Here is a 26,066-nt window from a genome sequence, read left to right as displayed (position 1 = left end):
GTACTACTGGCAGTCCTGGGAGGACCATCGTATCACCGCTCCCAGATAAAGCATGCTTCCACCCAGTCACAAAATTCTACACCAATTTTACACAACACTACTCCTCCAGTTAGAGGGCTTTGTGGGACTTCCTAAACTTACCATAGTAACTTTATCTTGTTACTAATATTAAGCATTGGGAATGCTTAATTCCAATGTCCATCAAATGTATAGTTACCTGCAAAAAGCAGAATTAAACAACCAAACCAAATGCATTAAGTGAATTTGAATAATTAGAGAAGGGTTTACAATAAGGCTCCAAACAAAATCCTCTAAGGGAAAACTGAAGACCAAAGAAGACCTGCAAGCCTCGTTTTGCCAACACCAACCACCATGTTTCAACTTCTGCAACTGCTCCAGCAATAACATCTCGTTTCCTAAAGGTTTTCCGAAGTTGAAGTTCAGTTCTGTAAAGCACTATATACACTATTCTTATAATACCTGCTCTAAGAGCTGGACTATTTTCTGTTCCAATGCACTCACGAAGAACCAAAACTCTGAAAGACCTAAATCAAGAGAAAGCAAACGACACTGCCAATGATATACTTACAAATTATTCCCTTAAAACATGATCAGAATACAGAGATACCTAACTTCAGCTGATGCAAGCCCTAAATACTATTACCCATGAGATCATGTTTGAATTTGTAAAGACCCTCACTCAACGTCTTATTTCATTCCACCTCTGAAAAGCTGTAATAGCGCTTCATCACTGATGCCACACAAAGGATCCATTTGTACCTGAGGGCACTGTGCTAAATCTCACAGCTTCGCAACAACCCCTAACATCTTTATGAGCAGTAAACAAAGACAAACGATGAAAAAAAAAAAACAAAACAACGCTATGGTTAACTAGTGCTCAGAGCACAATCAGATGGAGCACCCAACAACCCTACAGTTCCCTCTTCAGGAATTGTTGGTTTGAGAAAACAAGTTACACCTGCACTTCTAACCCCACCCCAAAGGCAGCTTTCTTCACACCTGAAGTTGTGTAACAGAAGCCCAAGCCATGCAGCATTTGCACAGAAATGAGAAGTCCCAAGTCTGACAGTGATAAACAGCAGCCATTCTGGGGCATCAGAAGTTACTGACAATTACGACAGTCATTGGTTTGTCTCAAATCTAATTAGTGTTCAAGGCAAACCACTTGCATCCTGGCACTGCCCCAATAAACCTGTGCAACAGGGGGCTGTTTTTTAAAGCAGTCTTCTCTTAATCTTTCATGTACCAGTACCAGCTATGCCACCCAACTCTAGTAGGGAAATGATCAGGTAAGACCCTTCTAAAAGCTTCCTTGTGCTTGCTTTCAGGAAAATCACACTTTAAAAAACACTTGCTTTCATTAGGAGATGACTGACATTTATAAACAACCAAGCCCAGTCCCTACCTTTATTCTGACTTTTAAGGTAAGTGTTTTAAGATTACCTGCTTCTTCCTAAATTTCATGAACTCAACAACAAGTTTTGACTTAACCAGCACGCCATGTGCCATAACTGGCTTCTGAATAGAAACTATGTCAAAGCAGAAATGAAAGTGTGCCAGGCTGTACCAGCATATTTCACCAGGTCTCGCTTTTCTGAAAATACCACCCCACCCAAGCCCTTTTACCAAATCAGTTTTTAGAGTGCCCCCACTGCCATTTACATTTGTTTATGCTGAATCTCTTTCAATACATTAACTCACTGAGTTAAACCCTTACCTTCCTCCTCAGCACAATCTGTCATACAGGGGTAGCACTGTCTCACAACCAGGAAATCTCACATAATGAACGATTCTCGAGCTTATTAGAAGTGTTAATGGACATGAGGTGCAAAATAGTAACTTTTCCTCAGCTCATAACACTTCATGTTCGTACAGATTGCCAAAGTGCTTTTAAATCCATTTTCTATTCTTTGCACCAGGCTCAGCCCAACTGGTACACAAGACGCAAAGTTTTGGCACAGAACGAAGTTATTTAAACACTGACAGCTATACACAACCTAAAACAGATGGCTGGTTCTCCTGTGAGCTCAAGACTTAAGAGAAAGATTCGTGCAAGTCTGGATGTGCTCACTAGGCCTGCTTTTCTGATGAATTAGAGAAATTAATGAACCTGACAATTGTGGTTACCATCCTGAAGCTGTAGGTCTGTAGACTTATTCAGAAATACCTCTATAGACAGATTCAGCCCATCTTCTATCACCTGCTGTTTTGTCTAGTTAAAAGAAGCTACCTGAGTCAAAGTAAAAGCATGGGGGCTTTGTGTCACAAACCACCCCTCAGTCCAAAAGAGGCCAAGACCTGCTGTCCAAGTTACTTCACTCTTGCTTAAACTTTACAAACAGCAACTCCACTTCAGAAGCTTTGGTCCACTAGGAGCATTGAAGCCATGAATTTGTTTTGTTTTTTAAACTCCTGGGATTTTTCTCATACAAAAGAGCTGTCCAGGATCTATGTCATTCCCTACTAAGTCTCTGCAGAGCTAGAGACTCAAACCATCACGTCTTCGGCATGCTGTACCATTCTATCCCCAAGGTCTTGTCTATGCTTATCGGAGCAAAAGGAGAGCTCCTCTACAGTCATGACATTGAAAAGTACTGCAAAACCTTCTTGCTAAGCTCAGAAATTTACCAAGCTACAATGCTTTGATTCCAGTGCCATTACTTGTGTAACTATATAGTAATATAGTTACTATATAGTAATAATGCCATTACTTTTCCTCCATTAGAAATCAGCATTGAAATTAGGACGAGGCAATACTTGAGAGCGTGATGAATGTTAAGAGATTTGGACAGAAAACTAGGATTATTTTTCTAACAAGCAAGTGATCCTTGCCTTTAAAATCTGTGGGTTTTGTTCATAATTCAGTTCATGGGCATAGAAAACTAGCACGTAGTAGCCTGGATGTAAAACAAAAACAATAGCAAAAACCAGAAAAGGTAAATGCCAGTAAACAATTAGTTTCCAAGGAACATTGTAACATTATAAATGAAGATTTACTCCATAGTTCTCAACAAAAACACAAGCTTACCAAAAAAAAAAAACAAAAAAAACAGCCTTTTAGCTATTCTAAGAGGTGACTACTGCAATTTCAGGTTGTGCTAGAATCCCAGCAGTCCCATGTGGAGATAAAACTTTGAGGATTACGTGTTAGCACTAAAGCCCAACCACACAGGACACAGGGCTTCCTCTAAGGAGTTTGTGAAACACTGTGCAAATGAAAGATCTCCTACCCCCAATCCACTCTCAGTTTACAGAAAGAGTAGAGAGATAGCTGCGACAAGAGTCCATTGTGAGATACAGCAATAGTTTCTACAGACTCAAAGTTGACAAGCTTTGTACAGATTTACTCAGCCATCAGTTGTTTTCAATCACCGGCTTATTAGATATTCATGTTCAATACTGTACTTTACTCCTCTCTCGCAAAACCAGAGGTATTTTTCAGGCAACATCAGCATAAACTATTGCTTAGAGAGTGGAACGTTCCTCCCACAAATATTAAGAAAGGGAAGTAAACTCGAGACCTGTATTAGACTGCTACTCTACTGGGGTTTTGACAACGTTAAAATATCACCTAGACCTCTTACCAGAGTCATTCTTTGAGGTAAAACCTCAAAACAAGGACTTGGCTGATAACATACACATAGGACCTACTGAAAACCAGATCTCCAGTAAGTAATTCTTCCCTCTTATGCAGCTCACTGTATGGAAAGTAATTATGAATAAAGTATTAATTTCAAAAAACAATCATGCACGCTATACCATGGCCAGTCTCCAATTATAGCCTCAAATCCTGCAGAGAAAACAAAAGATGAACCAGCACTGAAAGTTACATCATGGGTCTTTTCAGGCACACAGTCTCAAGATACAATTTGGGACAGTAGTTTGGAAGTATCTTTAAAACAGAGTTATTAGTTGCTCTTAGGTAAGATGGGAAGCACAGTAACATCTCAGTAAGTCAGTCAAAACAACTTGGTTTGGACATCTCTACTACTTCTCAACTCTGTTGATGTCAGTAAGTGTAAAGCAGAATTGGAAGCAACCAGTAAAGAGAAGCTCTTAACAATTAAGCACTTATATCCTAATAAAGAGAAAAAAAAAAGCATTGAACTTTTGGGTCTTTTCCTTTTTTTTTTTTTTTTTTTTAAGGTACAGTGAACATCACCAAGCACTGACAGGTCACAGAGTGTTTTTGTAGGCAGAGCAAGAAAAATTCAAAAACACAACCTGGACTTGATGTCCCTGGACAGATGACCCTGCTTAAAGCTGGTGTTGGACTGTGTTATAATACACACGAATGTTGGGGAAGAATATGGGAGCCACACGTCCTGTGATAACACCTTTAGCTTGTCCCTTACAGATGGTACCAATAGTAAAGCAAAAGAAATATTTTTTTGCACAGTTAGCAGACATAAACAGTGAAATTCACATGAGACTTCAGAAAATTTTTGGTTTTTGTTTTTTTACATTAAAGCATCCAAACTAGGCTCAGGAGGACAGTCCATTTTGTCCAGTAAGCACCATTTTCTAAGTTTAGAGTCCTGCCACTGTTTCCAGCATACATACAGAAATAAAAGACCCACATCAAAACAATGTTTCTTTCAGTAGTCCTGATAATACTACCCATACCTTCTAGGGAAGCCACTTTGTTCAACAAGTTAACAGATTAACAAACTTTCTTAGCAAGGAAGTTTGAAAAAAAAAGCCTTATGCTTCAAAATTTCGAGAAAAGATACACCAATTTGATATATCAGAAGCTTCATCTCCAAAATTCTGCTCTGACATTTCTAATGCACGGTCTACCTCCTCGAGGCTATTTGTGACAGCTTCCTTATTAAATAGAGACAGACAAAATGTGTCATGCCTTTACAGAGGCTTCAGAAAAGAATTCTTCAATGTTAAGGAACAGTTGTACACAAGCCGTAAAAAGGAAAACACACACTTGGGAGTGAATTGAAGCAGAAGGAAATTGCCTTGAACAGCAACTGTTGCTTGATCCATTGTACAAGTTCACTGTTCTGGTTATCAGTGATTTTTTTTATTCCTCTAAACAATCAAATATCGCCTACAAAATTCTTTACCACCCATTCTCAGATGCCATCTCCTGAAAGCACTAAATTTTACAGCTGTGTCATACTGAAATACAAGGCCAAGGTGGATGGGGCTTTGGGCAAACTGGTCTGGTGGAAGGTGTTCCAGCCCATGGCAGGGGGTTTGTAACGAGATGAGCTCTCAGGTAGGCTCCTTCCAACCCAAACCATTCTGTGGTTCTGTGAAATAACTCAGAGCACTTGCAAGACTGAGCACACTGTTCTTCTGGCACAGCATCCCTTGCAGTGCTGCAGCAACCAAGCACCTCCAACTTCAGTTCACCACTGATAGCGTTTTTGCTTTCCTCTCATCACCCTCCATCCTGACATCTAGGGGTGCCACAATGAAAAACTTCAACACAATTTCAAAATGCTGGAGGACAAAGTGACTCGGCAACAGTTCAGTCACGCTGAAAGTAGCCATCGAATCACCTCCACCTTAGCATCTACAGTCAACCTTTCAACAAATGCTTGCTCCAACCCGTAAGAGCCTGCCTTAATAAACTGTTAACTAGAAACAATTAACTGAATTTCACCAAGACAAACACTACTGTTCTGCACAAGCTAGGCTGAAAGAAGAGACAATGGAGAAGGAAGTTAAAACATCCAAGAACAAACGCAGCACCTCTACCACACATAAGGTGCCAGGTTCTGAACTCAGCTTATCTTCTCCCCCTCTCATGTAGAATAGGGTTTTCAAATGCATACATATAAAGCACAAGGACCAATTACAAGCTGAGCAGAAACATTAAACTCTTAAACAATCCTGGTACTGCATAACCAGTGGCCCTTTTTCTTATCAGTGTCTTTGCAAGAGCTGAGGGAGAAAGCTGCCATTAGAGACATCTGCCAGAACCAGCCACAATTATTCACAGGTGGGCACTTCTGCTTCTAGGAACTCTGCACAGAGAGCATCAGGCAAGTAGGAACTCTAGCACCAGTGCACATTTTACTTCTTGACTCCTCTTACATAATTTAGCATAAGATTGACATGAAATTAAGTGTCAAACAGCTATCTTCTAAGATAACATAGGCATGAGAGACAGAATCTTGTTTTTAATGGACTGAAAATAACAGAACTGCAATCTGAGTTGTTCACTCGTTGGCAGTAAGCCCCACAATGAACATGGCTGCCCTAAGTCCTCTCAGCTTCCACTCACCTCTAAATCAGACACTGTAACGTGAAAGATACACAACTTCATGGAAGGTTATGTATGACTTTTTGCAAAATGAAGTGGAAGATGCTTGAAACCATGTCACTTACAGTTTGTACATTACAGAATCTCTCCCCTATCCAAATATTTATGGGGTAAAGGATCAAGGAGGTAACAAAACAAGCACAGGTCTGAGTTCATACACCATCTCCTGGGGTGTTTTACTGATACGCAGCAGTTATGCTGTAGGTTTTAAGGGTGGTTAAATTTAGCTTGAGCAAGATTAGTTTTGTGATGAAAAAAAAAAAAAAAGCAGAAAAATGTTGATTAGCCAGCAAGAAGCTATGCTCTGGATACACCCACACAGCACAATAAGTCATAAGTACTTCCTGATCAAGGAAGAGCAAAGCAGTTCAAGGAAAACACACTGCAGATATCTATTGTGAAGTGTGCTCTTAGAGGGAGAGCCATGCAGATTGCTCACTCATAAGAGATATATTCCAAATGCCACTCCTGTAAGTAAACCAATGACACCACCTTGGTTCACTCCAGAACCTGACCTTGAAGAGAGGCTTTTTTTATTCATAAATTGAATGATTGCTACAACTCCTGGTCTGAAAAGGTATACAATCCAGGCAGACATCTTTAGAAGGAGGTGATCAAGCGTTCCTTTTATGATTCCTTCTTGACATCACTTGGGAAGTATGAGTTTGCAGGTCTTGCCTAGGTACTACAGAGAATGTACTGTGGCAGAACAACCTGTGAATGTCTACTCATAGAGCAAGTATTCACCAAGCATGGCCAGAAGTTTCATCCAACTATTACAGCTGGAGATTTTTTTCCCTCCCTATTTTACCAGTCTCTTTCCTGGCTTCTCAAATTTCCTCCATACCAGTTCAGATGATGAGATTCAGCAGCTTGACAGAACAATGCTCCCTACATTGTTACTCCAACATTTAGGCTGCATGGCTGGACCTGACCCTTCCTAGCCCCACACCACCTCTTATGTCTACCCCACTCAACTCCAGCAAGTCGAAACTTCTCTCAGGATTGAAGTTCTGAGCAAGTAAATGGCTTCTTCTGGGAAAAGTGTGAATCAGGTAGGCAGAGACAATGAGACAATCACTAACCCCCTTGTCTTAGACGACATCAAGTAAAACTGATGTTCTAGTTCTATACATTCTAGTTATGCTCAAGCTCATGACAAGAAATGACACTTCAACACCACATTGGGTAGTTCCCAAGAGTAGTTTTCATGACTACCTTTGCTTATCCCGTAGAAGAAAATGGAAAAGGTTGCTTAAACATGCATTTCACTCCTTCCTACCTCCAAGTCCTAAAAAAGTTAAGAATCACTGAATTGTCTAGGCTGGAAAAGACCTTCAGGGTCATCATGCCCAACCATCAACGTTACCTCCAGGTCACTCTGGCTATAAATTGTCCACATCACATTGCAAGTTAAGGATTTCTTTTTGCAGCAAAGCGCAATAAACACGGACCAAGGACAACTATTTTGTTAAAATATTTGAGGTATTGTCTCTGGCTTAGATACTTACTATCCCTTCCCTTGCTCTCACCAGTGCCTTTCATGCCAAGAGTTTTTCACTACATCTCTGCATCCTAATCCTCCTGAGATCACCCATTATTATATAACAGAAAAACAGAGAGCAGGATAGCACTGAGATATACATACACGCTGTGAAGAGTTTGGCCACATACTGTTAAAGTATAAGTGTTATGCCTCTTCCACAGCATCACCAGTTTGTAACTGGAAGCAGAATATGCCAGCAGTGTTACTGTAAATGGCTATAGACAAAGCTTTTTTTCTTTAATTATTGTTTTCTACACAGAAGTCTCTCTATTACATGAAAGCATAAAAGAGCAGCTAGCTGTTTGCCTCCCCTGTTTAAGTTACCACTTAACTTTACAATACCAAAATGAGCTCCACTTGTTGAATTAGAAGTCAGGGAGCATTACAACACAGGAAATGAAGCAGAAGTTGCCGGTGGAAGAACTGGGATATTTAAGTTTGATATAACACAAAACAAACCAGACTTACACTAAGTTGTCACATGAACAGGTTTCGCCTGATCACTACAGCCACCTTCAGCCCTCCAACCCAACTGAACACACCACTTACTCTTAGTGCACTGAAACCAGCTCTAAACACAAAGATGGATATTGTCCGTATACCCTGGTCCACAGGACACTACAGTCTGCCTCTGAAAGAGCCTGAAGCTCAAACATTTTCCCAAAAGTACACCCCAAGCCTCATTTGCCATCTGAACCAGTATTAACATTCCCAGGAAAAAATGCCAAAGGACACTAAAACCGATACACAAGTAACAGCGCTGAACAGCTTCCAGTCTGCACAAACAGGGTCAGTGTTGGCCAGTACCTTTTCCACTTCTTACCCAGAAAGCAGCACTAACACACTCCTAACCCTTGGCCCCAAACCACCCACAGGGATTTCCAGAAAAAACAAAAGGTTTCTGCCAGCTCATGCAGAGGTGCATCACATTTTAGCTTTAACAGGGCTCTGAAGACTAATTCTAAATATGGAGCCTGTTTGCCTCTAAGCTGATCCCCACCATGAAAACAAGTTCAGACAGATCACAGTATTTATTTTTTGATTAGGTCAAGGAAGAGAACTAAACTCTTCTCTCAAACCAACTACATCATCCAGTCCCTCAGAAAATATTTGACTCTATTACTGTTTGTGGAAAAAGCTTGCGGTAAAACTCAACAATATAGGTCAAGTGTAAAGTGGATTCAGAAAGACTGCTGCCCACACAGTACACAACAATACTTGCTAATTGGTATCCTCAATACCTGTAGCCTGAAGGAGAGAACAGAGGGAACCTGTTATAGTAATACCGTTAAACAGCATCAGGGACTGAATTTCACTTCGAAAGGCACTTCATATAAGAACAGACAATAGGTTCACATTGTGCTGGTATCTTTGGTTTTTAAAATATTTTAGCTTGGCGTTGTTAGATCCTCTACACAAAGCTTACGTCAACTGAGACCAAAAGCTACAGAATGTCTTCCAAAACAGTGACATCTTAAAGAGCACAGATGACAAAGCAGAATCTGACTGTGATACCTACCTACCACAGGCTCTCTTCTAGTTTTTGTTGTTTTTTTTTAATCAGATACAGCAAATCATTAACTTACCCCAAAGATCTTTCAACTGTGCTAAGAAAGCATGTGGTGTTTTTTTGTTGTTGTTTTGTTTTTAAACAGAATTGCTTTATAGGAAGTAAACCAAAGGACTCTGCCATACCTTAGTTCAGACCTCTAGTAAACACATTTAACAGGCACAGGCAGATAGATCAGTCTTTCAGAGCAGCAGAATTTTCAGGTTTTACATGGTTTAAGTCTCAATTCTCACAGATCCCTCCTGGCTCAGGATATTCTAATTTCTGTGATTACAGAGACTCTCCATGGAGGTAGATGACACCGTCTCTGTCAGATGAAGCCCCACCATCCTTGCAGGGTAAAAGCCTTCTCTTCTCTCCAGTCTCTCTGGCCTTGCTCATTTGCTGCACAAGGCCATTGCTCCAGAGCTGTCCCCAGCCCCAGCAGCACTGCACTGGGGCTCTGCTTGCCCTGGGCAGGGGTACATATTGAACCTGCCTGAATTGCACAGGGTCTTCCTTAGTCCCTTCCTCTCACCAGTCCCAGGTTCTCTGGACTTTAGCCATGCACCCTGAGAGTATCAACCACATCCCTCAGCTGGTGTTGTCTGCAAACCTGTTAAGGGCAAGTTTTCTTCCCTCCTCTAGGTCAATGACGAAAACATTAAATACAATAGATGCCACTGACTCCACAGGACTTGTAACAAACCTCTAGAAAAATCATTAAGTATCATGAAGTGTTAAACACTAAATTTCAAGCTCTGAAGTCCCACCAATTTTCCTATCTATCTGTCCCTCCCTCTAGAGCTCCACATCCTGAAGCTATTATAAAAACCCTGCAGGAGACCGCAGTCATGTTAGATTTAAGGCAGATGACATCTCTTCATCCACAGACTTTCTTTCCAAGAAGTGTTCCACTACAACTTACCATTGGTAAATCAATCTTGGCTACTTCAATCACCTTCTCCTTAATTCGCACAGAAATTACTTCAACAACTTACAGAATGATTTACTCAGGGACTAGAGTGAGACTCCTCAGATCATCCTTACTGCAGTCTTTTAAGAAAAGCAAGACTTGCTTTGCTTCAGTTACAAGGAGCCCTCCCTGATCTGTCAAATATTATACAGCAGCCTCTCTTCTCTGACCTGCAAAATGAAGTTGCAATTAATATGCAGCTGAGTGCACCACCCTAACTCCCACAACAATCTCTCACACCTTTCACATGCTCGAAAGAAGGGACAAAGACCTACCAGAGAGAGACCATTTAAAGGTCTGTCACTTTTGGGGACGGATGACTGCAGATCTTTAATCGTGGTAGTGAACACAAGCCACAGTAATTGTCTGTGGTCTAGGCAACTTGTTAATAGAACCAACTTTGACAGCTGATTTCTTTGTTTAACAAATAAAAGAATGTAGCCAGTCATATGCCTTGGAACTATTCCCTTCCAAAATGTATAAAGTCTCCAACATCTTACTCCCTCTTGAGAAGGACAGGATCTGTGGCTGTCAGGAATCTGTTCTACTGACATTTAAAAGCTTCAGGTGCCAGTATGAATGAAGACAAATCTGTTATCAGGTCAGGTACTCACACAGCATCAAGCAGATATCCTGCCCAGGGACCTACAATACTTACACAGCAATATCCCTTCCTGCAAGCATAAGCTAAAGTACAGAAGAAAATACAGGCTTTCACTAGTAACTCCCTAGATGCACATCCATGGGTCACTTTAAAGCCTGGTTATTCCTTGTTAACTAGGAGACAGTTTGGAGAAGCCACACCTCACAGGCAAACAGAACTGAATTTGGAAGCTAAGTTCCTTGAATTGAGGAACATTCATGTACTGCCAATTAAAATAGATTTAGTAAAAAATGTCCTCATTTCCACTAGGATAGAGTTAGTTTTCCTCCTAGTAGCTAGTATGGTGCTGTGTTTGGGATTTAGGATGAATAATGTTGGTAACACACTAATGTTTTAAATTGTAGCAGAGCAGTACTTACACCAAGCCAAGGGCTTTTCAGCTTCTCACACTGTCCTGCTAGCATGCAAGCTAGGGGTGCAGCAGGAACTGGGAGGGAACAGACACAGGACAGCTGACCCAAACTGGCCAAAGGGGTATTTCATACCATCTGACATAATGCTGAGCAATTAATACGGGGGAACTGGCTGTCTTGGGGATAAGCTGGGCATCAGTCAGCAGGTGGTGAGCAACTGCATTGTACATCAGTTGTTTGTACACAGTAGTAATACTATTATCATTATTTTCCTTTCTTTTCTGTCCTAATAAACTGTCTTTATCTCAACCCACAGGTTTTCATTTCTTTCTAATTCTCATCCCTCATCCCAGAGAGGGAGGGAGGAATATGAGCAAGCAGCTGTGTGGTACTTATCTGCCGGCTAAGCTAAACCACCACCACAACAACAAAAATAAAAAACAAAACTATATCTCCCTCTCACCCTACCCACATCTTCCAGGTTTAACTTCACTCTATTCCTAATTTCCCCCACCACGGGACAAGTAGGATGGTAATTACAGTCGCTTCTCCATCACACGTTTCTTGTGCTCCAGCATAAGCTCTCCATGTTCTGCAGCTCTTTCAGGAAACGTCCACCAGCTCAAGCATGAGGTCCTCCACATGCTACAGCACGTATATCTGTTCCAGCATGGTCCTCCATCAGATACCGCATGGATATCTGCTCCACCACAGTCTTCTTCGTGGACGTCAAGGAAATGCCTGCTCCACTGTGGTTTCCCCAGAAAATGTCTGTTCCAGGCCTTGAGCAGCTCCTCCCACTCCAACCTCTGTGCTCAGAGCTATTTCTCTCACTTTTCTCCTCACTCCTCTCCACCAGCACATCATGCTCACCTAATGCCTACCACCACAATAAGCCCTCCACTGACACACAGCTTTAGTCTGCACAAAGCTCTTTCTCAGGCTACTTCAGTTCCTTCCCTGAAATCCGTAACACTGAGACCAAAACAGGCTGATTTGCTTTCATTCTCTCAGGGGAGATGAGATTCACAGCCCCCAGCATGGGGCTTTCCCCTCCCTGCCTCCTGAAGCCCCAGGGTATCAGGCAGGCTGCACAGACTGGCCTTACTGGAACCTCTACCAACAGCATCTACCATTGACCATGGCAGGTACATGGTCCTGAGATCCTTGCAAGCCAGCAGCTTCCCTCGTCTCCATGGGAGCTGACACCAGCTGATCAAAAGGCAAGCCAATCCCCACTTCACCTAAAGAAAATTCACCTGTCGTGCTTCAGCTGAAGCAGTATGGGGGCTTGTTTTGCTTCAGAAGGGAAGAAAAAACTTTTTTTTTTTTAAGAAATCCCTGTAGAAGATTAAGGAAGTAATCTGTCCCCTTCACACAGCATGTCCCCTTTATATAGCATGCTTAATACAGAGGTCCCTCTGCTTTCAGAATAGCATTCTCCATGTTTAGCTCTCTCCCATATACCATTGGGCCAGACATAAAGCATTCATTTTTGAGGTTACAGCTGGTAACAGCAAGAAAGGCTCAATACCACCAGCTAGGGTAGCTTGGCACAGAGAAGCCACCTATGGGAAATGGCTCCTCAAGGAACTTTTTTTTTTTTTTAACCCAGTACACAGAAGCCTGGCACTTTTTTGGTTCATGGTGTAGAATATAAGTTTGGCCAGGAAATTTAACTTAAGATCTATAAAAAACTACCATGAGGGATTAAGAAAAAAAAAAAACTTCAATGTTAGCTAATCCATCTTCAAGCCAAAGCAATGAAGAACCTCTGTATGAGTAGAACATCAAGTGCTACAGCCCTCAAAGCAACTGTTTTAAAGGTTTAATTTGAGCATAACAATACCACCAAGGATGACATTTGTAGACTGTCACTGATTCTGACCAAAGTTTTAACTAGGTGAGTAATGTGATCTTCCTGAAGTCAGGAAAGAAAAAGCAGAAGGAAGGGCACACCATGAAGCCAAGGACTCACTGTTTCTGTAGTTTTCAACAGTATTGCAAAGTAGATGGAATCAGACATGCCTTAAGAGATATCTCAAGATCAGCTTTACAGGACTTTAAAAACCTCAGTTACAGACATAGCTCAAGCTACTCATCTTGCATCTCAAAATGAAAGGCCTCTTTACCTCTTTCCTATATTTACAATACTTCAAACACTTATTTTTTTTCAATGATTTCAAGCTCCTATTCCCATTTAATCCTGTTAAACAATGTGTTTTTCCATTTAGGATGAAGAAACCCTTTCATCCATGCACGTGTTACAAGCACGTACACCTACATTTTAAGTGTTCAAAGCTTTCCTGTAGTGTTAGATATCTACATCATGCAGTTTATGTGCATTTAGGTAGCACAAAGAAAAGACCAAAAGACCTGCATACCTATACTGCAGTTTGATAGGAATTTACTCGCTTATCTTAATTTGGACTAAAAGCGTGATTGAAATTACATGACTACAGCTCTTCCTAATAGTCTAACAGACAGATTTTTCAGATGTACACAAATGAAAGCAACCCAGCCTTTTCTGGTAACAAAGATATGAAGAGGTATTGTGGAGTCACAGTATGGTTAAATTGGAAGACACTTCTGTAGATCACCTGGTCCAAACCCCAGAAAGGGCACAAGCAGCTCTCAGCCTTTCCTCACAGCAAAGGTACTCCAGTTACTGAAGGCAAGGAATACAAGGAAGGCAATATCCATTGCTCTTCCCTCATCCACCACGCTGGTCATTTCATTGTAAAAGCAAGATGGCCAAATTTGACTTCCCCTTGGTGAATCCACACTGGCTACGGTTGATGATCTTCTTGCCCTTCACCTGCTTAGAAAATGTTTTCCAGGATTAGCTGTCCCATCACATTCCCAGGGACTGAGGTGAGGCTGACCAGCCTGTTGTTCCTTAGGTTCTGCTCCTTGCACATCTTTAAGAAAGAGACATTTACATTTCTCCAGTCTTCAAGCACTTCTTCTAGCTGCCATGACCAAAGAAAGATTACTGCAAGTGCCCTTACAGTGACAACTATCAGCTCCCTCAGCATTCAAAAGGGCACCTTATCAGAGCCTATGGACTTATAGCTCAGTCTGCTTAGTATTCCCTGACTTCATGCTCTCACCATGGCTGCATTTTCCTTGCTCCGTTCTTCCCCTGGTTTCTGAGACCTGCAGTTCCATAGGGCTGTTCTTGCTTGTAACGCTGAGGCAAAGAAGGGATTCAGTACTTTTGCCTTTTCACTATCCTGTGTAACCAAGTCCTCTGTTTCATTCTGCAATGAGCTCACATTTTCCCTAGTCTTCCTCTGTCATTGATGAGTACATCAAAGACTTTGTATAAAAGACTTTGTTGTTGTCTTTGACATCCCCAGGCAGATTCAATTCCATTTCCAATTTAGCTTTCCTAATGTCATCCCTGGATGCTCTGCCAGTGTGTCTGTATTCCTGCCAGGTTACCTGCCTTTGCTTCCACCCACTTTGGGTTTCCTTTTATGTTTGAGTTTGGCCAGGAACTCTTTGTATATCCATGCAGGCCTTCTGGAGTTTTTGGTGGACTTCCTCTTTGCTGGGATGCTCTGCTCCTGAGGTTGGAGTAGGTGATCCCTGAATACTGCAGAATGTTAGCTTCTCTTCCCTCCAGGACCTTATCCTACAGCATGCTACTAAGCAGATACCAAAAAGGCCAAAGCCTACCTCCCTGAAGCCCAGGGCCATGAGCTTGTTTATCACCATCTCTGCTTCCCTAAGGATCTTGAACTCATCCATTTCATGGTCACTACAGCCAAGACTGCCTTTGACCTTCACATTCCCAATCAAACCCTTCCTTGTTGGTAAGACTGAAGTCCAGCAGAGTGAGTCTCTGCACTGGCTTCTCTATTGCTTGGAGAAGGATGTTATCATCAACACATTCCAGGAACTGCTTATGCCCTGCTGTGTTGTCCTAACAGATATCCAGGTAGCTGAAATCCCCCATAAGGCTGCAAACATAAGGCTGCTCCCATCCATCTGCAGAGGACCTCTTCTACTCTCTTCTACTCCCCTAGTCAGAAGACCTGTAGCAGCCCCCCCACTATAATGTCATCTAACCCTGTTCCCTCTTTAAGCCTAACCTATGAACTGTCAGCTCCTCATCCGTCCCCTGGTAGGGCCATACGCTCCAGCTGGTCATTACAGAGCTGGTAACAACACCTCCCTGCCCACCCCCCCCCAGCCTGCCCTTTCTAAAGAATCTATACAACATTTGAGCAGCCACTAGAAATAGCCTATTAAATTAAGTCCCTAATTTTGGGCCCTCTGGCAGAATACATCATGGTTATGCAAGACTGATACGTAGAAATGCAAGTTAAATCAACTGTGAAATTTCAGATTCAAGTCAAGAAAAAGGAAAAGGTTCCTATGCAACTCATCTCACTTCATTCTCATGTGTTACTTTCAACAGGAAGTTTGGTGCATTTGCTCATTCCGTGCAATACACACCAAAGACTGGCGATGCAACTTAGCATTTCTTCAGGAACACTGACATCCCTTGTTTCCCTACACACAAACATGGTTCAATACACTTAACGCTTACTGCACCTGGTTACATGTGCTATTTGTAAAGGTAAAAAAATGTCATTTACAAAAGAGGAAAAACAATTTGTATTTTTACTATAGAAACTTTGCCGGCACTATCTACTCTTTAACATTTAGTTCTGAAGTTACCAAGCCCAACAATTAGTAACAGAATCTACATTTCTCCTAATGTTACTCATCTTAAACAAACAAACAAAAAAACCTTCAGAGAGACTTTGTATGCATAGTCTGTGTTATACCTCTTAACACAGAAGCAGTCAACTGTTTCATACACATTTAACTGTGCAAGAAACCTTCCATGTGGAAAAAAAAAAAAAGCAACCCTAAACTCAGTTATAAATCAGCATAGACGATAACCTTGGCCATCACAGCTGCATCCAAAAAAGCCTTGTCTCTACCAGGATGACTAGTTTTATATCATTAAATTGCACTGGTTCAGAGGAATTTTCACTACAAGAAGCACTTTCCTGACAAAAATAGCCTTTATCAAAAGACAAGCATGACTCCATTTAATTTTCTTTCAGTTTGCTCAACTGTTACAGAAAAAAATCAGCTACTGAGTTGGTTAATGAGGCTGCAATTCTCATCTTGCCTACCAACTTCTCAACCATGGACGCAGTCCAAGGCAAGTGCTATTGCTATGCCAAGTTTCACAGTTTAACTATCTGAATGCAAAAGCAGCTTCTAAAGTCTTCCTCACTTCATGCAGTTCACTTTGTCAGCAATTTTCCAGTCCCTTTTGGAATGGGTGCTCTGGCCAGATTAGGAATAGTAGTTTTGTCAGGAACTCAATTTTGGAATATAACTAAACTCAAAACACATCAAAACAGAAGTTGAATTTATTAATAAACTCACTTCTTTACTACTGTGTGCTTGCAGTATATGCATAGTTTGTTATGAGAAGCATATGGTGTTTTAGAGTTATGACTTTAGTTGTCCCTCTTTTGAAAACACACAGAAAACAGCTTCTAATGCATATTGGGAAGATAGAATCACAGTAGGAAGTCTGACAAGATTTCTGAGCATGCTTCTAGAAATAAAAATAATATCCTTAATTACAATTACAGCAGGTATTCGGATGTTAATATGGAAAATATTTAAACACCTTTCCTAAATCAACTGTGATGTGCAAGGAATAGCATTTACTTCTTACCTTTACCTCGTAAAGGTTTGCTGGTTGGAGATGAATAGTAGACAGAAGGAGAAAGCAAACCCCAAAATCTTGCTCTGCGTTGAAATCTGATAGGTACGTATGAAATTTAATGCTAATGGATGAATAAAAAAAAAAAAGAGGTCCCAGCATTAGTTTTTTGCCATTTGAGGAGGACAAACAAAATGGACGGCACAGAAACAGTGACTCCATTACAAAAGCAGAAGAATATCGTGAAGGTGTACTTGCCACTAGCAGTGCATTACCCATTTATTCCCTATTTAAGTGCAATTGCTATGCACATATATGCAAAAAGCAGTCATTCAGAAGCACAAATACCTGTTAATAGTGTTTTCTTCTGCCGTGACAGCCACAATACCTACTCCCCCTCACAGACGCAGGTTCCCCACCAAAGACCCACCCCCCCCCTTCTAGACCAGATTCCAAGGGACCTTCTCGTCCTTCCTTCCTTACGTGCACCTCTGAGTCACCTGGAGCAGTGTTGCAGGAAACACTTCCTGTAGCTGAACGAGCGCCTCTGTTCCTGCCCCACTGTTTCCATGAGCAGTTAAAAGCTGTTTAGACATCCAGCCTTCTGCACTGCTTTAGACCAGGCATAGATGTTTCTGCAGCACATACGGGAGAAGACTAACCGCAAGAAACCATTCTCAGATACCCTCAAAATATCGAGGTTAAGCACAGATAAGTGAAGGAGTGTTCTGCGTCAAAAGTGGAGAGGTATGACACAAGCACAGAACAAAAGATGCCAAATTCACGAGGCCCAGTTTAAACACGGACAAATCCTTGCCCTTTTTCTGGCTGCCTGTATTTCATTTCTCACTTTACATTTTTGCTTGAGCAAGTCTAAAACAGAATTATTTCATGAAGGCACTCCACAGCTCCAATATTAACAAAAAGCAATGTCAGACATCACCATGAAATCCACAACTGATTTTTATCTACATTAAGGCACTACTGAGCTTCTCATATTGTTACATAGGAACAAAACCCTACAGCCCTCTGTAACTTGTGTGCATTTTCTGTTGACTGTCTAAATCTCAAAATGACAGCTTTTGCTTCAAGACTCACAAAACCACTTTTTTTTTTCCTAGCAAACTTAATTTAGATCCCACAAATGTTAATGTTAGACTATATCCACTGCTTGCCTTGAAGCTAAAGACAAAGCAGGAGGCCTCTTTCACACTTTAAAGCACAGTAGCATGCAGGTACAGCTTGAATATCTGCAGAACTCACTGGTACCACTATCTCATCCTGGCAATTCAGCCCACTGGAAACTGCAGAGAGGTTACAGCTTACCTCTGTCCTGCCTCCTCCTCATATAGCAAAACTCTTCAGTGAATCAATATAACACAACACAAGAAACTAAAGAGAACACACAGGAAAGTAGACTCCAAGTGTTCCACCTGACCACAACTCTACTTTTGAAAAAAAATATGCAACACTACTACTGAAAATATTATGAGAGAGGTGAAAAACTGCTACCAGCGGAGAAGTCATATCTGCATTACTTTTCCCTTTCCACAGCTGGATCTCCTCCTCTCACCCCTTGTTAGTTAGAATGAGGCATTTACCTACAAATTTCCATGAAATTCAAGTAAATGTTAACTTTGTTCATTCATACTGTAAAATAAATCCTGCTAATTTAATTGCTGTCATTAAGATTAAAACTACGGAAGAGCACAAGTAGCCTGACCACAAGAAGGCAGCTCCGTTCCATACCTATACATAAATCTTCTTTAGATCAATCTGTAGTAGTATTTGGATAAACAAACTCATCCTGAGGAGTCTGAAAGGAAATGTACCTAGCATGGACCTACAGAAAGGCTGCTCGGTAAATGCATCAATGAATACATTGAACAGCCTTTCCTACCTTTATTTCGACTGTTTTATAAAGCATTCAAACATTTAAGTTGCCCTATTTCACCAGTACTCAGGTATTAAGTAGTTAAGAAATTGCACTGACGTATTTTATGTTCCAGCAATTGAGCAACTGTCCAGTGCATAAACTCATCTATATCTACTCCATGCTCAGATGAAGATCAGAGAAAGCTCCTGGAGCCCTTTGAGAGCCCACTGTATTATTTTCTAGCTCGAGTCATTTGGTCAACTACTGCAACTGTAGTATAGTACCTAGGTTTTTTTTTTGTTTTTGTTTCCTCTAAAAACAGCAAACCAATATGCTCAGTCCTTATTGCAACATCTGAACAGTTCATCTGGTATACATATCTGTTTGTACGGTTTCTGCTGACCAGCAGTCTCAGGGCTGAACAAGGGAATGAAGAATTGGTGTCAGAAAACACTCCACAAAGCGAAGCCCAGAACCATCTAGAACGATTCTCACCGATCTCAGGCCGGTGCACTCACAACTGCAGAGTATTGCAGAGCCACTCACACTCCTTGTACTCTTCCAGACTTCCTAATAGGAAGTTACAGCTTTTTCCAAACCCCCATATGTCCAGGCTTACTATGACTATCAGATCAAGTGAAAACCCCTGTTGCTTAACTACAGGAGTACCACAAAGCACAGTGGCTCAAACAGAACAGAAAACAGTGCAGCACATTGTAAACTCCATCTGGAGAGCTTACTCTTGTTCCCAATTGTGTTTTCAAATGTACTGAAGAAAGATGTTCCCATTACAATTCCTGCTTTTATATAGTTACAGCTGCTACAACTCCACAGATATTTTGCCAGCAAAATCAGATTTGGAACACAAGCTACTTGAAAACTTGATGCACTTTTAGAATTTCAAAGTAAGTTCAAAAAACCATGCATTTCTTAAGATTTCTGTAATTAGCAGTTAGTAAGTATTTCACAATTTTAGAACTGAAGAGCCACGCTCTACAGAACACAGGCTACTAAAGCCAAGTGTTTCACTGAGGTCACCTTTCCAAGATACACTTTTTACAAAGCTGTGTGTCAAGAAGTCTGGGCTAAACAGCAAGAATTCCCAAATGCAGAGAAAACCAGCAATTAGGTGTTTTCTAACTGAAGTCTCTGTCAAGTTTAGCACCATAGGTAGTTGCTCAGTAACAAAATATTAGATGCTAGGTGTCCCTACAAATCAACAGCAATACATAACAGGCAAAAGCAGCTTGCTCAGTGTTTGGTACTTTCTCGATCTTCAGCAGTAATCAGTAAAGAAGCCTGCCTCTCCACGCTATTTTGCCATCAGAAACTCAGGATGGTTTTTAAATTTCAACAAGGATTAGACAACAAAACATCTTGATCTGGCCCACAGGTTGTAGTAGCTTTTAGCTATGAATTCTAGCGCTGTTATAGCAGCTTCTCCAGACTAATCCTCCTAAGTGAAATTAGGTAGATTTACACAGACAAGAGATCAAAAAGCATGCAGTTGCTTCCTTCAGAATTGGAACTACAGACGTCAAAACCCAAAGCACCGTCAGCTAATCCTGCTGGATAGCATTGTGATTTTTTCAATTGATTTGGGGGCTGTCAGGACAAGAAAGCTCTGTGCACAAAGGCAATGTTCTCTCACTTTTAAACTCCTAGCAGTAGCTGGTAGCATTCACTGCCCTCTGTTGATACCAGCATCTATTAGAAAAGCATTAGAGCAAAAGCAAAGATGGCTTTAAAGCAGGATTGAAATGTATATTCATCACAAATTGAATTTATCCATTAGGTAGCATTCTGTTTTATTGCTATGAAGAACCTCAGTGGCAACAAATATAATCAAAAGTCATTACGCTGCAGAACTGCAAGGGTTTTACCTATCAAAGCAGCATTTCAACATTTCTGCTACTGGGAAGGAGCTTATGCTTGCATCCTTGTACTATTTTTACCTGCAAAGTCCACCTCTCCAATGGCACTGACTTATTTTAAGGAACACAAAAAGCTTAAGTATTCGTTGCGCTTTTTAAAAAAGACAATGCTAGATCATACGTCATCTATTTCCTACTTAGTCCCTAAATAAAGATATCTTAGCTCTGTCCTTCCCAAAAATCTAGCTTAGCTTTACAAAGGGTTTAATTGGATTGAGTCTGGGGCTTTAGCGTAGTCGGTACGCAGCCACCCAGAAACCTGTGAAATAACGCAAAAGATTTTTGCCTTTTTTTTTTTTTTAAGAGCATATACTCCAAATCAAGTTAACAGCTGCTTAGAACAATTTAAACTCACTACACCTGGATACCTCAGCTCAAGAGCAGAAGTGCAAGATTTATAAAGAGGCAAAACATATATGAACAACAACAAAAAAAAACACTAATGAAAGGACCAACACCTCTCACAGCAGAACAGCATTTAAAACAAGCCAGGGAAATGAATGACAATTTATGTTCACCTTACTATGGGAAAGTTAAAATAAATTTATACACAGAAATCTCATATTAGCATAACTAAGCCAATAAAAAAGAAGAGATTTACGCAAATATGACTGTATTGAAGAGGCTTCAGATGCTAAGACTGAAGCAATTAGTCTCCACTGCATACAGAAAGGATAAACCACTCCGCCAGAATAAAAACGCACAAAATTAATACCTCCATTTCTGAGAAAAAACATTAGTTCAGGTAGAGCCATAAGGCATTTCAAAGTGGCACTAACGCTACACTTTGCCAAATCTTAGGAAGTACAGTAAAATTCCTCAGCGGTTTCAAGGTCATTTGTGTGTGCCTACAGTCACAAATGCTCTCAATATTTCACTGTGAAGACTCCAAACATCTACATTTCCAATTACATCTCATCCCTTCTTTTCCAATTAAATCTCGCCCCTTCTTAAAGCAGTACGCACAACTACCAATTCTGCATTTACAAAGAAAATGACTTATGAGCACAATAAGGCAGATTCAAAGTCTATGCTTCAGCCATCACCCCCAGCACAGCTTTTCCAAAAGGTGAGGGAAGGAAGACAGGACTAGAACTGAACAAATACCACTTCTAGATGCAGAATGCACAGCGTTAAAAGGAAAAACGCAGAACTGAAGCCCTAGGTAACAGCCCGCTGTCCAGCAGAACATATTCCCATTTACTGGGGTATTTTATCAACTCTGCCAGCGCAATTTAACATTCACCATCCAGGCAGAGATAGACAAAGTCGAAGGGCATCAAACTGGCTGCTTTTCAGTATAAAAGCCTGGAACCCCTTACCTTTAAGAGAAGCACATACATGCTGCAAGCCTCTCAATTCATTTGGTACTGCTACTTCAGCAAATGTCACTTGTTAGGACAAGCAGACACGCAAGTCCTATGCGGCTGCTAAATCGCAGCACCAAAGTTGTCTCCCAAAGCCCCACGAACGTTAACACATTTTTAGCGCTCTGAACTCAATCACACCCAGCTACGACCACCACTTTTCCCCCCACACCACGAGAAATAAGATCAAATTTCCATCCCTCGCCCAAACGCGCTACACCCGCACCTAACCCGCCGTGCACCAACGCGGGTGGCACCCGTCGAGGAGCTCTTGGGGCGACACAGGCATGCTGCAGCACCCAAGGAAGGGCAGGGCGACCCACAGAGCCCCCTCCCCAGCACCCAAAGGCGCTTCCCTGCCCGGCATGGGCTGCATGGGAGCGGCGCTCAGTGCCGAGGGTGGGAGAAAAGTCACCGGGAGACGCTGCGGGCGAGACAAAGGGGGTTGCTCCACAATGCCCTGCCAGGAGAGCAGGTGCCAAAACCCGGCCAATTAGCACCACGTGGGAGGCGGGGGGGATGAGGGGGAGAGAAGAGAAGGCGTTCAAAAAAAAATAAAAAATAAAAAATAAATAAAATAAAATAATGAAATAAAAAAAAAATCTGCATGGTCGCACAAAACCCGACGGAGCCCGTCTAGGAGGAGGCGGGGAGGGGGGGTGGGGGGGTGAACGAGGGAGAGACGGACGGACAGACGGACACCGCCCGCAGCGGTCCGCCGCTGTCAACGCCACGCTGCAAAATACCTTGGAGTTTGCAAGTTGCCAAGTGCAGCGCTCCAACACTGCCGAAAAGCCACAGGTTACCTACGACGACAGGGCAGGATGAAAAGCCTCCGCACGCTCCTCGCTTTTACCCTCCCCTCCAACAACACCCGCTGCGACCACCCGCCCCCTCGAGCCCCCCCTCCCCCTCAGCCCCTCCTCCCTCCCCAAAACCGATATCCCCCCCCCCCAATTCCCCGACGGCCTCCTCCCCATTCCTTTCGCCTCCCCTCCAACCTCCCCCCCCCAATTCCCCGACGGCCGGTCCCGCAGGGCGCGGATGCTCCCTACGACGACCCCCCGAGGGGGCTTTTTTTTTTTGGGGGTGGGTGTCTGCGCGGCGCCCCCCTCACCCGCTGGCTTTGGAGGTGCCGGTGCCGCCGCCCCCACCCTCCCTCCCACTCTCCCGGCCAGTACCACCCCGCCGAAAGGAGAGGACGCGGAAGGTGCCGGGCTGATAAAGGCTCCCACCGCCCGCCCCCGCCTGAGTGACACCGCCGGCGGCCACTCAAAGAGCCCCGCGACCACGGGGCCGCGCCCCCGGCACCGGCCGGAGACCCCCGCCCAGCCCCGGGCACGTTCCCCCGTCGCCCCGGAGGGGGCGGACCCCGGGCACCTGCGGGCACAGCGAGGCCGCGGGGGGCACCGGGGGGCAGCGGCCGTGCCCGTTCGCTGCCGGGGTCCGACGGCAGGGCACGGTGCCCTCCGGGGAAAGGTGCCCACCGAGCGCCGCCGGCCGCCCCCTCGGGCAAAGCCCCGGCCCCGGCTGCGTCCCGTGTCCCCCTCCACTCCCTCCCCGGCTGCTTCGTCGTGCAAATCCCTTCCCCGCAATTAACAATAATTTGTTAATTAGCCGCGGAGCCCGGTTCCGCCAACCGGTCCTCGGGAACGCCGGGCGAGCACGTCCCGCGATCCGCGTGCCCCGGCTGTGCAGCTCCCCTATTAATTCTTTTCATATGGGAAATAGGTGGGCACGGAGCGACGTGCCGGGCATAAATTAAGCAACAATGGCAGCGATCGGGTCTGGTCCCCACCGGGAGCGCACGGGAGCCGCGGGGACAGCGCCTGCCCGCCGCCGCCTCCCCCTGCCCGCACCGCGCCGTCGGGGGAGCAGAGGGCGAGAGGTGGTGGGGGGGGGGGGAGGGAGGGATCCCGAGACCGGGACGCCCCGTCCGGGGGGCTCCGGCGGCTGCAAACTTCCCCGAGCTCAGCGGAGAGGGATCCCCGCCGCCCCGGGAGGGCGAGGGACGGGAGCGGGGGGGCTCCGCCGGCGCGCAAAGTGCGCGCACAGCCCCGCCTGCAGCCTACGCGCAGCGCCGCCGAACAAAGGGGCGCGCCCCCCGCCCGCAGCGGGCTCACCATCGGCTGGGGGGAGGCACCATACCCCCCCCCCGTCCATCCATCCATCCCTCCCTCCCTCCATCCCTCTGTCCCCCGACGGTCGGCGATTTCTCCCCTCCGAGGGCTCGCCGCTTTCTCTGCGCACCCGCGGGCGCTGCGCGCTCCGGGTCCGCGGTTAATGCAATTAGGCGGAGGGGGTGTGTGTGTGATTATGTGTGAGCGTGTGTGTGTGTGGGGGGGGGGGGGTGTCTTATCCCGGCTAATCCCCAAAAGCAGGTTTATCTCCTCAAAGCGATCCGCCTCCCGGCGCCCGCGCCGCGTGGGTCCGTCCCTTCGGATGCTCCCGGCGCGGAGCCCGACAGGGGGTACGGGGAGGAGGGGGGGGTTAAGTTTTGGAGCCGTCGGGTGCGCGCACACCTCCCCGCGCGGCCCCGTCCCGCGTGTGCTCGGAGCCGCGAGCGGGGGGCGTGCAGGGGTTGGGGGGGGGAGAAAGGGGGGGGTGCGCGCAGCGCACCTCGGGGGTGCCCGCGGCACGCACGGGGTGACGGAAAGAATGGAGCCACAACTTACCTTCCTGTTCTCTGCTTTAAAAAAAAAAATAGGAAAAAAAGAAAAAAAGAAGGAAAAAAAAAAAAGTAACGGTGCGGTTCTCCCGGTAAAGAAGCGGTTCTCTGGAGAACAACACGCAAGAGATAAATTGCGGGTAGTTCTGAAAGGATGCAGGAAAAAAAAAAAAAAAAAAAAAAAAGAATAAAAAAAAAAAATCCAAACAATCCTCTCCCTCCCTCCCCCAACAGTCCGACACTGGGGAAAAAAAAAAAAAAAAAATGTAAAATTAAAAATAAGAAAAAAAAAAAAAAAAAGGAGGGGGGAGAGAGAACTGAAACGGAGCGCGAGTGACAGGACGATCCTCCTTCCGCGACCCGACGGAACAACACACACACAAAAAAAAAAAAAAAAAAAAAAGAAGGAGAAGGGGGAGGGAATGGAGGGAGGGAGGGATGGAGGGATGGAGAGCTGCGGGAACAAAGAGCCGAGGGCGCTCGGCGGAGCCGGGCTCCTTCCTTCTTTTCCTTCTTTTCCTTCTTTTCCTTCCTTCCTTCCTTCCCCCCTCCCTTTCCTAGCGGCTGCCGGCCGGGCTCCGCTGCTGCATGGCGGGGCGGCGGGGGGCCGAGCCGAGCCGTGCCGAGCCGTGCCCGCCCCGCGGCTTTATAGCAGCCCCGCCGCCCGGCTCCCTGCCCGCCGCCGACACGGGGCTGCGTGCGGTGCGCGTGCCCGCGCACGGCGGCGCGCACCGAGAGGGGTGGGGGGTGGGGGCGCGCGCGCGCTCCCGCTTCTTCTTCTTCTTCTTCTCCCACCGCCGCCGCCGCCGCCCCCCACCCCCCCAAGCCGCGCGTGCCGGCGCACGGCGCGCTGCCATTGGCCCCGCCGGCTGGGCCCGCCCCCCGGGGAAGGGGAGTAGCGCGATTGGCCGCGCGGCACGCCACTCCGCTGGGAGGAGGGAGGGAGGGAGGGGAGTGGGCGGGGGACTGCGGTGGGAGGGGAGGGGAGGGGGCGCGGTGGGGGAGATGCTGCTGTCCCTGTCCCTGTCCGTATCCATACAGCCATCCGTATCCGTATCGCTATCCACACCCCTGTCTGTATCCCCATCTCCATCACTTTTCCTTTCCCGTTTCCTTTCCCTT

General features: G+C 44.5%; 1 protein-coding gene across 33 annotated transcripts in view; it reads right to left on the bottom strand.

Moving 5' to 3' along the window:
* ELAVL2 (ELAV like RNA binding protein 2) overlaps positions 1–25,734 on the bottom strand; it is a 91,435-nt gene extending 65,701 nt beyond the window's left edge. For 3 of the 33 annotated variants that reach the window (XM_068666831.1, XM_068666837.1, XM_068666832.1), the window contains exon 1: positions 24,952–25,733. The gene's annotated coding sequence lies outside the window, so the exon portion shown is untranslated. Of the gene's footprint in view, positions 1–17,111; positions 17,224–23,022; positions 23,172–23,393; positions 23,442–24,951 lie in introns of those variants that run through there. The other 30 variants (XM_068666829.1, XM_068666836.1, XM_068666830.1 and 27 more) reach the window with 22 other exon arrangements.
* Positions 25,735–26,066: the final 332 nt, after the last annotated feature.

Source organism: Anas acuta, chromosome Z (assembly GCF_963932015.1).
Source record: "Anas acuta chromosome Z, bAnaAcu1.1, whole genome shotgun sequence".
In the NCBI taxonomy this organism is placed as follows: Eukaryota; Metazoa; Chordata; class Aves; order Anseriformes; family Anatidae; genus Anas; species Anas acuta.
Note: the sequence above shows the minus strand (reverse complement) of the source record. Positions and strands in the feature narration are given on the sequence as shown.